The sequence below is a fragment of the Tachysurus fulvidraco genome, chromosome 16, assembly GCF_022655615.1.
Source record: "Tachysurus fulvidraco isolate hzauxx_2018 chromosome 16, HZAU_PFXX_2.0, whole genome shotgun sequence".
NCBI lineage: Eukaryota > Metazoa > Chordata > Actinopteri > Siluriformes > Bagridae > Tachysurus > Tachysurus fulvidraco.
In genome coordinates, this window is record NC_062533.1 from 2,772,195 (window position 1) to 2,783,029 (window position 10,835).

The following is a 10,835-nucleotide window of genomic DNA, read 5'->3' on the forward strand; positions in this document are numbered from 1 at the left end:
GTAAATCATAATCAAGAATAGTTTATAAGGTTAAAATAATCAACCTTTCTCTTTAGTTTGGATGTGTTTGGACGTATGTGAACACTCCAGCTGAACCAGTGTGTGTGTAAAATCAGAGGTCTGGAGGTGACAGATTTGTACCTGTACGAGCACAGAGAACAACACACACCAACTGTTTTAGGGTCTCCGTGAAATCCAACATATAACTGAGTGTAAAGTACGACTAGTATTGTCATGTTATTAACTGGTAGTGTACAGCTGTATAATTCTTTATTTTCTCTAATAAAATGCACTGTATCTGCAGTGTCAGTTGTAGAAACTTGAACACAGATCAGAGTGTAGTGTTTGTAGGCTGCTCGCTCTCACATGTGTGTGTTATGTACATGACCTAATGGTCTTATAATAAATTGTAGCTGAGAGATTGTGGAGTGCAGAAAAACGTCCCTGCACAGTAAATTTGAAATCTGGAAATCAACACCAATAGTTAATTTAAACACTTACAAAAGTCTTGAATCTCACAACACTGACACAGTGTTACAATTAAACTAAAATATTAACACCAATGCAGATAACAACACTGTTACAGAGTTGAGTGCAGCTTTGTAGAAAACACTGGCAGCGTTAAAATTCTACACTATAACTTAAGAAAAATGGAAATCACAATCTACTCAACTTTATACGAGTCAAATATTACACCATCCTGGTGTTGATAGAAGTGAACTTTTTTCTTATTAGGGTTCTGCATTACTGATCATTTAATCTGAAAATAATAATTTGAATTAAAACACATCACTCCATATAACTCCTTCAAAAATTTATTCCAGCACATGAACACCAAGCCATCACATTTATTACAAATAACAAACCACAATGATGTAAGATAGACTGTCATTACCATAGGACATTTGTAAATCAAATGGCTTGTAGTAAAACAATTCTTCAGGCTTTTCTGAGTACAAGACCGTGCTCTTGTGCGACAATACTGAAAGCATGAAGATGTTCAACAAAATCGGATTACATACATGAGGTCAACAAATAAATTCCATCCTTAACAATTTTTCCAAAGGCAGGTGCATCATCAACCGAGTCTAAACAAACAACAAGACCACAGCGATACTCAGTACCACGACATTTATATATGTCTTATATATCTTATATATATTATGTATATGCATGGTGTGACTGTTACCTCACTAGAGGGATCAATGTGGAGCTGCTGTGAAATAAAATCACAGTGTTCAAGGTCCGACAGTTCATTGTATGAAAATCATTAACAAAATCCTCCATGCTTTCAACAACTGACATAATTAAATTGTTTGCAACACCGTTAACCTGCAATTTGGCTATTATCGATGCACACATTTCCCTGGAACTATCCCTTGAAATAGAAGAACAATCTTGCAAACTTGCATCATTATCTGATCTTTGCTCTGTGTCAGACACAACAAGTGACACTGCTTCATCAGGATTTGTTGGAGCTTGTTGATGTTGTAGTGATATATTTGCACTGCTTGATGCTACACCCCCAAAAATGAAATCTAGTTAAATGTTTTCTAAACCCTGCATAACTTTTAAATTGCAAGTTACAGCCATCCTGAGCACAAACTAGCTCAAATTTCTTCCCAAGGTACAAACCATGTACAAGTTCAAGGTGCCGAATTAATTTGACTGTTGTACAGTAGCAAGCAGTGATTTACAGATGTAGCATCTAAACATCATTCAAGAATTTAGCTCTGAGCTCCTGTACCCTTGGGCTCTCACTTGTGGTGCCAACATCAATTCCGTAGACAGTAGTTTGGACGAAAGTGTATAGCTTTTTGAGTGGAAGATCATAGCTTATGCTGAAGACAAAATGGACCTTGAAGAGTACATCAATTGATGCTAGTGAAGAGGATGCTTGACAGGGGATGATCTTTTTATCAACCATGATGAAGAACTGACTGATTGCTTCCTTGCTGCACCCTGAAGAATGTATGGTTGACGATTCTCTTCTGTCTCAAGGTGTTCCTGTATACTCCGGCATGTCTGAATGGAAATTATTATATATATCAATACTAATGACAAATTAATAAGTACAGCTTAATCAGATAAACATTAATTTTAATCTTTTTAGCTTAACTGAACATTGTAAAGAACAGGAGACAGTCCAGAAGAAAAGTATATGCACCAACCGGCTATTAATTCAATTTAGGTTGAGAGTTATCAACTTGCTATATTAACCCCCATTTTAGAGTTTCTCATATTGAATTAATATTGAGGTACAACACTCATAGCCCATGTTTTACTGTACGTCACCAGTGCACCAGTTACCTACTTTATGAAATACCACCAGATGGTCAACAGCCTGACAAACACTGATCTTATGGATTTTCTTTCTTCCTGAAGCCTGGGGTGAGAAGAGATGCAGAAGCAGAAGAAATGAAGATGCGTCATTGTCCCAATCTGAAAAACACAGAACATATGTAAATGTGTATAATAAGTTTAGTAGATTTAAGCTGCAAAGCCATTGCAAGTTATTGGTGTACAACTCTACCTGGGGAATCTTGTGCCTCACTGCCTTCTCTGTTCTGTTTGGCAGATGACAATCTTTTCAGCAGTGGAGTAGGAGTCAAGGTTTATGCTAGTCTGATAACCTTTGCTTTGAAAGCAGTTGGCCACCTTTCCAAAAGTCTGGAAGCAGTTTCTGACCCAAAGAGGAGAGTGAAGTCCTGAAGAATCTGAAGCAGAAGAAAACACGTAAAGGAATGACCATAAAACATTCATTATATTCACAATCTTAATGTGTTCAGTTTCAACGAAGGAGACAATTTAACGGTTCTCTGAAACTAGCATTTCAATTCGCTTAAAGGAACACTCCATCGTTTTTAGAAATAGGGCTTATTTAACTTCTTTCCTACATTTAGATATGTGGGCAATTGCATTTGTCTCAGTGCATGCATTGTTTTAGTATGGCAGGGTCGCCGCTAGCTTAGCATAATGAATGGAATCCTATGTGACCCCCTATTTTTATTTTTTCAATTTAACCCTATTTCTGTGAGTCCTCTACAGACAAGCCTCACAAAACACTGCAGTGGTGCTGCACTCAATGCACCTATAATCAGCATGTTCATCTAGGCAGACAACACACTGGGTAGTGATTGGTGCTGAACATTCAAACGACACCTTAAGCATGTCATCCTTGAATGCATCCCAGGCATGAAGCTCTCTCTTCTTTTCCTTACTGTATGCAGTCTCAGAATATAAACTACAGCTTGGTGCCACATCATCGGGTTCAGCCTGTTGAGGCGTAATGGATGTGGAAGGGTCCAAAGAGTGGGTGTGTTTGGAGTTTGGCTGAGGAGGAGCTTGACCAAGGTAAGTAAGGAGCCTGACCAAGGTAACTTTGCAGGGCCAGTGATAGACCTCCTCACCACCTTAATCTTAACATTCCTGAAGCGTGTGCGCTTAACAGCTTTTCCCATATCTGAAATCTAAATATTAGGCAATTATTGGATAAAGCAAAATGCAACCCATACTGTACTTTTATATCACAGCCTAAAAGACTGAAATGCTTCAGTAAAAATGCGATGCAGGTGAGGTATATGTATTTGGTGAGATAGATAGATCCATCTATAAGGTGGCAGTAGCTGGTTTAATCTGGTCACCGGTCCAGCTTGACCATCTTAAAAGTGACAAACACATCCAGACCGGTCTACACAAGCTAAAACCAGGCTGAAAGACCAACTAAAACCAAGTTATGCTGGTTTTAGCTGTTTTTAGGTAAGGAAAAGGCTATTAACGTAATATATAGCTTTTACAACAATTACAACATGGTTGTTATCTCATGTCATGCTGCTTTAAAACACATTTTCTGTTCAGGCATGCTTATAAAGTTAATGCTCACATATTTAAATGGCTAATAATGTAATATATAACGTTTACTAACACGATTGCAACACGGTTCTTATTTCATACCAGGCCACAGGCACGTAATAACATGCTAGTAACGTTATTGCGCACGTATGTGACGCAAAGATAGGATAATAACCATAGGCTATATAACATTTACAAACACCATTTCAACATGGTTCTTATTTAACACCATAGATATCTACACCAATATGTCACTTTGTGGTTCTAAAAATGCATCAAAACCACCGCCATCTTTGTATAGGTGTCTTGTACTTCAAAGTCATGGACGATGCCGGACATTTGGATGTTCAAATGAATGAAAACTAAAAAACAGACAGTAGGGGATTACATTTCACAAGTGAGAATGTGTTTTACGATATTCATGACGATTTATGATGATTTTAATTCTTTGCCTACATTGACGCTGATGCATTAAAGAGGAGGGGGCCCCCTTTCCAAGATGGCGGCTCTATTGACGCATTCGTTCCAATGAACTGCCGTAGCCAAGGCGGCATCTAAGTGTAGATATCTATGATTTCATACCAGGCCACAGGCACGTAGAAACATACTAGTAACGTTAATGCTCACGTATGTAAGGTAAAGATAGGCTAATAATGTAATATATAACGTTTACAAACACCATTTCAACACGGTTCTCTCATGTCAACACTCATGCCACGCCACCTTAAAGCACGTTTTCTGTATTATTTTTGCTTATTGGCTAATTAATAACAGTTTAAATGCTATGTTTTATCATTTAATTGGTCTTACCTGAAACAATTAAGCAGGAAAGTGCCCAACGTTGCCGTTTTATCCAGTCGACGTCCAGCCATCGGTAAACTGGATTCCCGGTGAACTGGATTCCTCTGAGTGGATCTGGAGACTTCTCTTGTAGTTGTATCATTGATTGAGCATTTGATAGATGATAACAACCTTCTGAGCCTTCCAGTAGCCACAACATGCCCCGACTGGACCATATCGATCTTCCCATTAAACACTGATCCATCCATTCAATCCACTGAACATCCATTCAATAGTGTGATAACATTCGAAGCGGGTGAATTGCGTATCTTCTGATTCTACCTCAAATAATTTAATTATCTTTTTGGTGTGTAGACAAGAGCTACAAAGACATCCTGTGAGATTCACCTATTTTATTTTATTTTTAATTAAGTGATTGGCTTGGAGATTGGATCATATATATATGTATAGACTAATACTAAAAATGTATTTGTTTGTAGATTGATGCGGACATCCTTCTGCTAATGAATGATGACCAGATGAAAAGCTGTTTGCCTTCCTATGGTGACAGGCTACCAGTGATGGGATATTGTAGGAGGCAAGAAAGCAAACCCACTTACATGAAGTCCAAGCTGTTTGATCACCTAAAGTCGAAATTAAACAAAAGACTAAAAACGAAATCATTCCAAGACTGATCAGCAGACAACAAAAAAAAAGGAATGTTCTACTGACAAGAAAAGTGGAGATTGGGTGGATGCTTCACAAAAGAGAATAAAAAAAGGAGTTGCAAGAAACAAGTTGACTGTGCCAAGAGACTGGAAAAAAAAAAAAAGAACTGACTGAGGAGGCAAAATGAAAAAAATTCTCAAGGCAGTATTTCTGAATTTGAAGTGGATCTAATAAATTATCCGGAAATGTCATTAGATGACAACAGTACAGTAGGGGAAATGTATGATGCATCAAAACTCACAACAGGACACAGTGGAGGAAGTATAATATATTATTTCAGTCTTCAGGAGGCTTGAATGTCATTTTTGTGGAAAGTACTGGTTTAAGCAGTGATTATGTGCCTCCTCTATATTCTAGAGAAGATCTGAATGTTTCTTTTCACAGTTCCTAAACAGCCTTGCTAGATGCAAGTGATGAAGTGATAATATTCTCTGGAGAAATCACGGTCATAGATCTACAAAATTTAGAAGACATTTTGCCTCCGAGTCCAGAAGCATCAATGCCACACAAAATAATTCTTGTGATTCATGGTGGACAGATATTTTCTGAACTTATTGCACACTTCTCTGAATTCAAGCTGCTTCTCCCAAATATGCAATACGAGATGCGTCATGACATTGGTGGAGTTTGGTGAGTTGCCTATCAGAATTCTGGCATGAATTTTATGAACACTATGCAACAACTTTAAACCCTTTCTTCTGCATGATTTTGGCCATGAAAAGCGTAAGAGTATACAATACAATAACTTTACCTTTTTAACAAAGTCAAATGTGGGTCGATGATGAGCTGGTATTAGAAAAACATACACAGCTAATGTTTAAAAATCATGTCGACACTACAGGATAAAATGAAAAAGTTACAGATATTAGTCTGAAGTTACTCTTTTTAAAATAGTTAATTCACACAAGACTGAATGCGGTCACAAACAGAACTAAGATAATTCTTAAATCAATATCAAATTACATCAGGGGTGTCAAACTCAAATTCACGGTGGGCCAAAATATAAAAAGATACTTTACTTTTTGTAGTCATAACAGTACACTATAAACCCTCTGCTCGGTTTTGTAATATCTTTTATGGTCTTCGATCTTAGGGCTTTTTTACATTTCTATTGTTAGAATTAAGTCACCTACCATTTACTTGATGACTGCATTTTCAATACTTATTTAATTACTCGTTATTTTGAAATTCAACTATTTCTACTTGTATTTCATCTCAGGTGTTTTCAGCTATACAGTAGTTTTAATGTATCAGACACTTCCAGCTATTCTTACTGTTTCATCTACTTTCAGAAACGCTCTAGATTATCAGCAATTCTTGAAGAATTCATTCAGCATTCCAGCTTTCACAGGGCACAGAGACACATCGTGCAGCCACTGTGAGCCAATACACAAATTCCAAGGGGACATTAAGTCACAGACAAATGCCTGGCTTGTCTATTGTATCAATGCCAGGCCATTAACAAGTAGATGTAATGATCGTAACATCTACAATATAGTGATGGGAACTATTCATTGCGCTGAGCCACATCTTTCTACAATACATGTAGAAAGTCACAGTGCTGGGAAATGAGTCTGTCAAATTGACCCGGTGACTTAAAATCAACACAAATGAAAGTAACTTATTTGAGCATTGATTTTAAACCAAAAATGAACACAACGGCCAACCACAATATAATACTGACAATATGAACACATGTATGTATGTACATATGATGTGTCTTTACATTGTCACCATACACACTATGCACATGACACAATGTACAGAAATACAAACATTTATAGGTAGAAATGAAAAGGTGCATATGTGGGCATCTACACAGTATACAGACCTGCCAACCTTTACGCATTTTGTGTAGCAGATACGCATTTAGACATCAAAGTACGCTGCTACAATTTGTCACTTCAAAATACGCATTGTAAAAAACCATTGATGGCTTTGAGTTCAACTGTCTGTGCATTTACGCACCGGGCAACGCGCCTATGGGTGTGACCGCATTGGGCAGCAACCTGGGAAAATAATAATTAGACCAATCATAGCGCCAGTTTAAAACTCTTCAACGCTACAAGCGGAGAGCCGTCAAAACGGAGGTGGTTTTCATCCGTCTCTGTCCGTCTTCAATTCTTCTTACAGTGACCGTTTTTTATAAGTTAACGTTTCAAAGGTAAATGGCCAGAATTGTGAATTTCATCCATTTTAATAAGCCTGCTGAACCACAGGCGTCATTAGACTCCTTTACTGGGGGCATGTGCCCAAGTGTCCGGTGTTGTGCCTCAAGTTTAAGTTTTACGCACAGATCAAGTTTTAATTTATTTGCCAGTATTTATATAGGAAACGTAAGTCATGCCTGTAAACGCATTGCCATCGTACTTTAACGGGAAAGACAAACTGGCACGAGCACTCAGACATCAATTTCCGCGAGCATCCGTGTCCCTTTTATAGCACGTAGTCAGTAAATATCAATCGTATTCTGACTCGATTGTTACCGGCTCCTGTAGAAATGATGAGGGAGGTATTATTATATGATCAGCCAGTCAAAACCATAGTGAAGTCTAGAGTCTTGCTTTATTGCTGAGAAAATGAACTCATGTATGTGTTGTCAGATATGAAGTTACTGTTTAGTTCATTAGATCTAATTTATGGCAATACATAAAGAGTTGTTAAAATAGTATGCAGATATTACACAATCGATCATGCACATAACGTTATACTCTTTATTTTAGTAGCAGCCAAGTATTGTTATTGTACATTTTGTACATTACTGTAAGATGCAAATCTTCTTACATGCCATTTGTGCCTTAAAACATTATTAATATGTACAAAGTGTTTTCATGCAAATGCGCGTGGAAACATTAAGAAAAACATGAGAATGATGATGTGTGTGTTTTGAGTGTGTGCCTTGCAGTTAGTAATACACATGATGTCAGATGAGGATACGGACAGAGAGGGAGAGGGAAGCCCCTCAGAAGTTCTTGACCGGTGTTGTGCCTAAAGTTTAAATTTTACGCACAGGTCAAATTTTACTTTATTTGGCAGTATTTATATAGGAAAAATATAGTAAAAATTTGTGATGAATGAGCTTGTGAACTTAATCAACACTGACCAGCAAATGTGCCTGACCTTGCGCCGTGTCGATGCAGTAAGTTGCTACTCAAATTTTTTTCCAAGGTTGGCAGGTCTGCAGTATATGAAGGACATGGTATCACAGTGTGGTCCCTGCGAATGGTCATTTGTACAGACCACGCTGTGATGTGGTTCACATGTTAGTCTTGCCATCAGATGGCTGCTTCTTCCTCTTTCTTTTCCCCCAGTAACAACCTGGAAATGAGGATGATTAGTGTGTTTTATTGCTGATCCCAAGACACAAACAACATACATTCATAAACATACGCCACTGTACACATGCTCAGAGACGCTTACCTGGCGTGCTGGTGCACAACGTGTCATCCTGTCCTGGATCCCTCACTGTACAGCAGCTGGTCCTTGGTACATGTTCCATGTAGTATCACGTTTCTTCCCCAGCTCCTTAGAGAAGATGTGCCTCTTGTACCGCTTTGACACATGGCACTTACAGTAGGAAACATCTTCGTCCAACAAACCTCGGTTTCTGGTTCTCGCATGTTCTGCTTTCAGCATTTTTGTGCAAAGTGCTCATGAGAATAAAGTTTTTCCCTTGTTGGGGCAGTAAGACATTATTGTTGTTACTGGCTGTTCTGAACAGTATGTGAAGACAAACATGGACTTTCTCTTTAGAAGCTCCTGGCCCAGGTTGTAGTTTGTGAACAAATTGTTACAGGTTGTTCCAATCAAAGGTCATAACAAAACTGCATTTTTGCACCTTATAGATGATGCCAAGACAATATAGGAGTGTGAGAGACGTAAATGTCTCACAGCTGTGACAGAGTCAAATAGGTAACTAATTGTCAGTGACTACGCCACTCCAATTTACACGGGTAGGAGATCCCACAAAGGGCTTCCCACACAGTTATTCAAATAAATGAAATTACTCAGACCAATACTGCATTAAGTCAATACATTTATTTACTGGTTTTTCTCGCTCTCTTAATTTAAATCATACTGAGGACTTAAACCAGCATACGTGCACAAAGGTTACTTCTACCGAGGGGTTAGCCACTTCACGATACAATTCAAAAGAAAAAGAAAGAAAAAAGAAACAAATCCGATAAACCAAAGTACAAAACAAAGCCCACACAACACACCACACTTGTACAATTAATAGTGAGTAACCCCCCCTCCGATTGTCATAAACAGTACACAACCTGATGTAGTATTTGTCCTACTTTTGTTAAGAGCGCTCTAAATCAGTAAGGAGGCAAGGTAACTATGGGCCGATAGAAAATAAATGAAACAAACAAAAATAACAATAATCAGCTTCCAAGCCAATAAACAAACTATACAAAAAAATAAAGGTAGGGAAAACAGTGATCAACAGGACCACATAGCACTCTACAAAAAAAGAAGACAATATATAAAATTACATTCTCAAATAAAACACCAACCCATGTTACACAGCACCATTACATAATTCCAAATAAACGTATTATGCAATCTCTAGATAAAACAACGCTTCACAATACATCTTAAACCCATCTAAAAACAGTAATTTATTATCATTAAAATCTCCATATTACACAAATCAATTAAACATACCATTTTACAGTTTCTTGTACTGCATACCAGACCCAACGGAAAGTTGCTGCAGCCTCGCGTTTAGCACAAAACACTGCAGCCTATAGGTATTTTCAGTGTTCACCGTCAGTATTAACTGTCAACAATATCTAAAATGCACACAAAATAGACTAGAACAAGAAAGGAAAAAATTACACAAAACCAGTCTTATTCTGGGTATAAGAGATCTTATTTCACAATATGCACTTACATGCAGTGTGCTGCACAAATCTCAGTGTTCACCAATCTCGACCAGTATGGGAAACAGCAGCATGCACGCCACATACATAAAATTAACTAAACAAAGAAAAAGGATCATTACACCCGAATCCCGTTCTGGATATAACTCATTATATGCCATCAGGCAATTTATTTTAATTAATAAACTCACATGCAGCATCCAATACCAGCCCGACAGCATTTACAAGTAGAGTGTAATAACTGAATACAGTTGACAGCAATATCCAGAACATACTAGTAACAAAAATAAATAAATCAATGAATGCATCCAACTCTCTTAAATACTACTATTTAAAAAAAAAAAAAAAAAAAAAGGCCTGCCAACGCTTTGTCCTTCCAGCGACGAGCAACCACATGCACGCCAAACAATTGAACAGCGCGCCGTATCCGCCGAAGTGGCGTATATAAAGGCAAATCCACCCAGCTGCAGGTAACGCAATGAGGAAAAATAGCTCAACGGCACCCCCTACTGACCCTACTACACAGCTGCAAACAAAAAAGTCCTACAGTATATGACATTTAATCCTACAGTACTCTAACACTAC

The 10,835-nt window shown here is 37.9% G+C and overlaps 1 long non-coding RNA gene across 1 annotated transcript; it reads right to left on the minus strand.

Annotated features, from left to right (window-relative positions):
* Window positions 1-808: 808 nt before the first annotated feature.
* LOC113647082 lies at window positions 809-10,528 on the minus strand. The gene is made up of 7 exons (XR_003441591.2): window positions 10,442-10,528; window positions 10,262-10,347; window positions 8,782-10,181; window positions 4,663-8,679; window positions 2,534-2,717; window positions 2,315-2,442; window positions 809-2,025 (listed from the first exon to the last, which is right to left on the minus strand). It is a non-coding gene; the product is annotated as an uncharacterized LOC113647082 (long non-coding RNA).
* Between the last annotated feature and the right edge of the window lie 307 nt (window positions 10,529-10,835).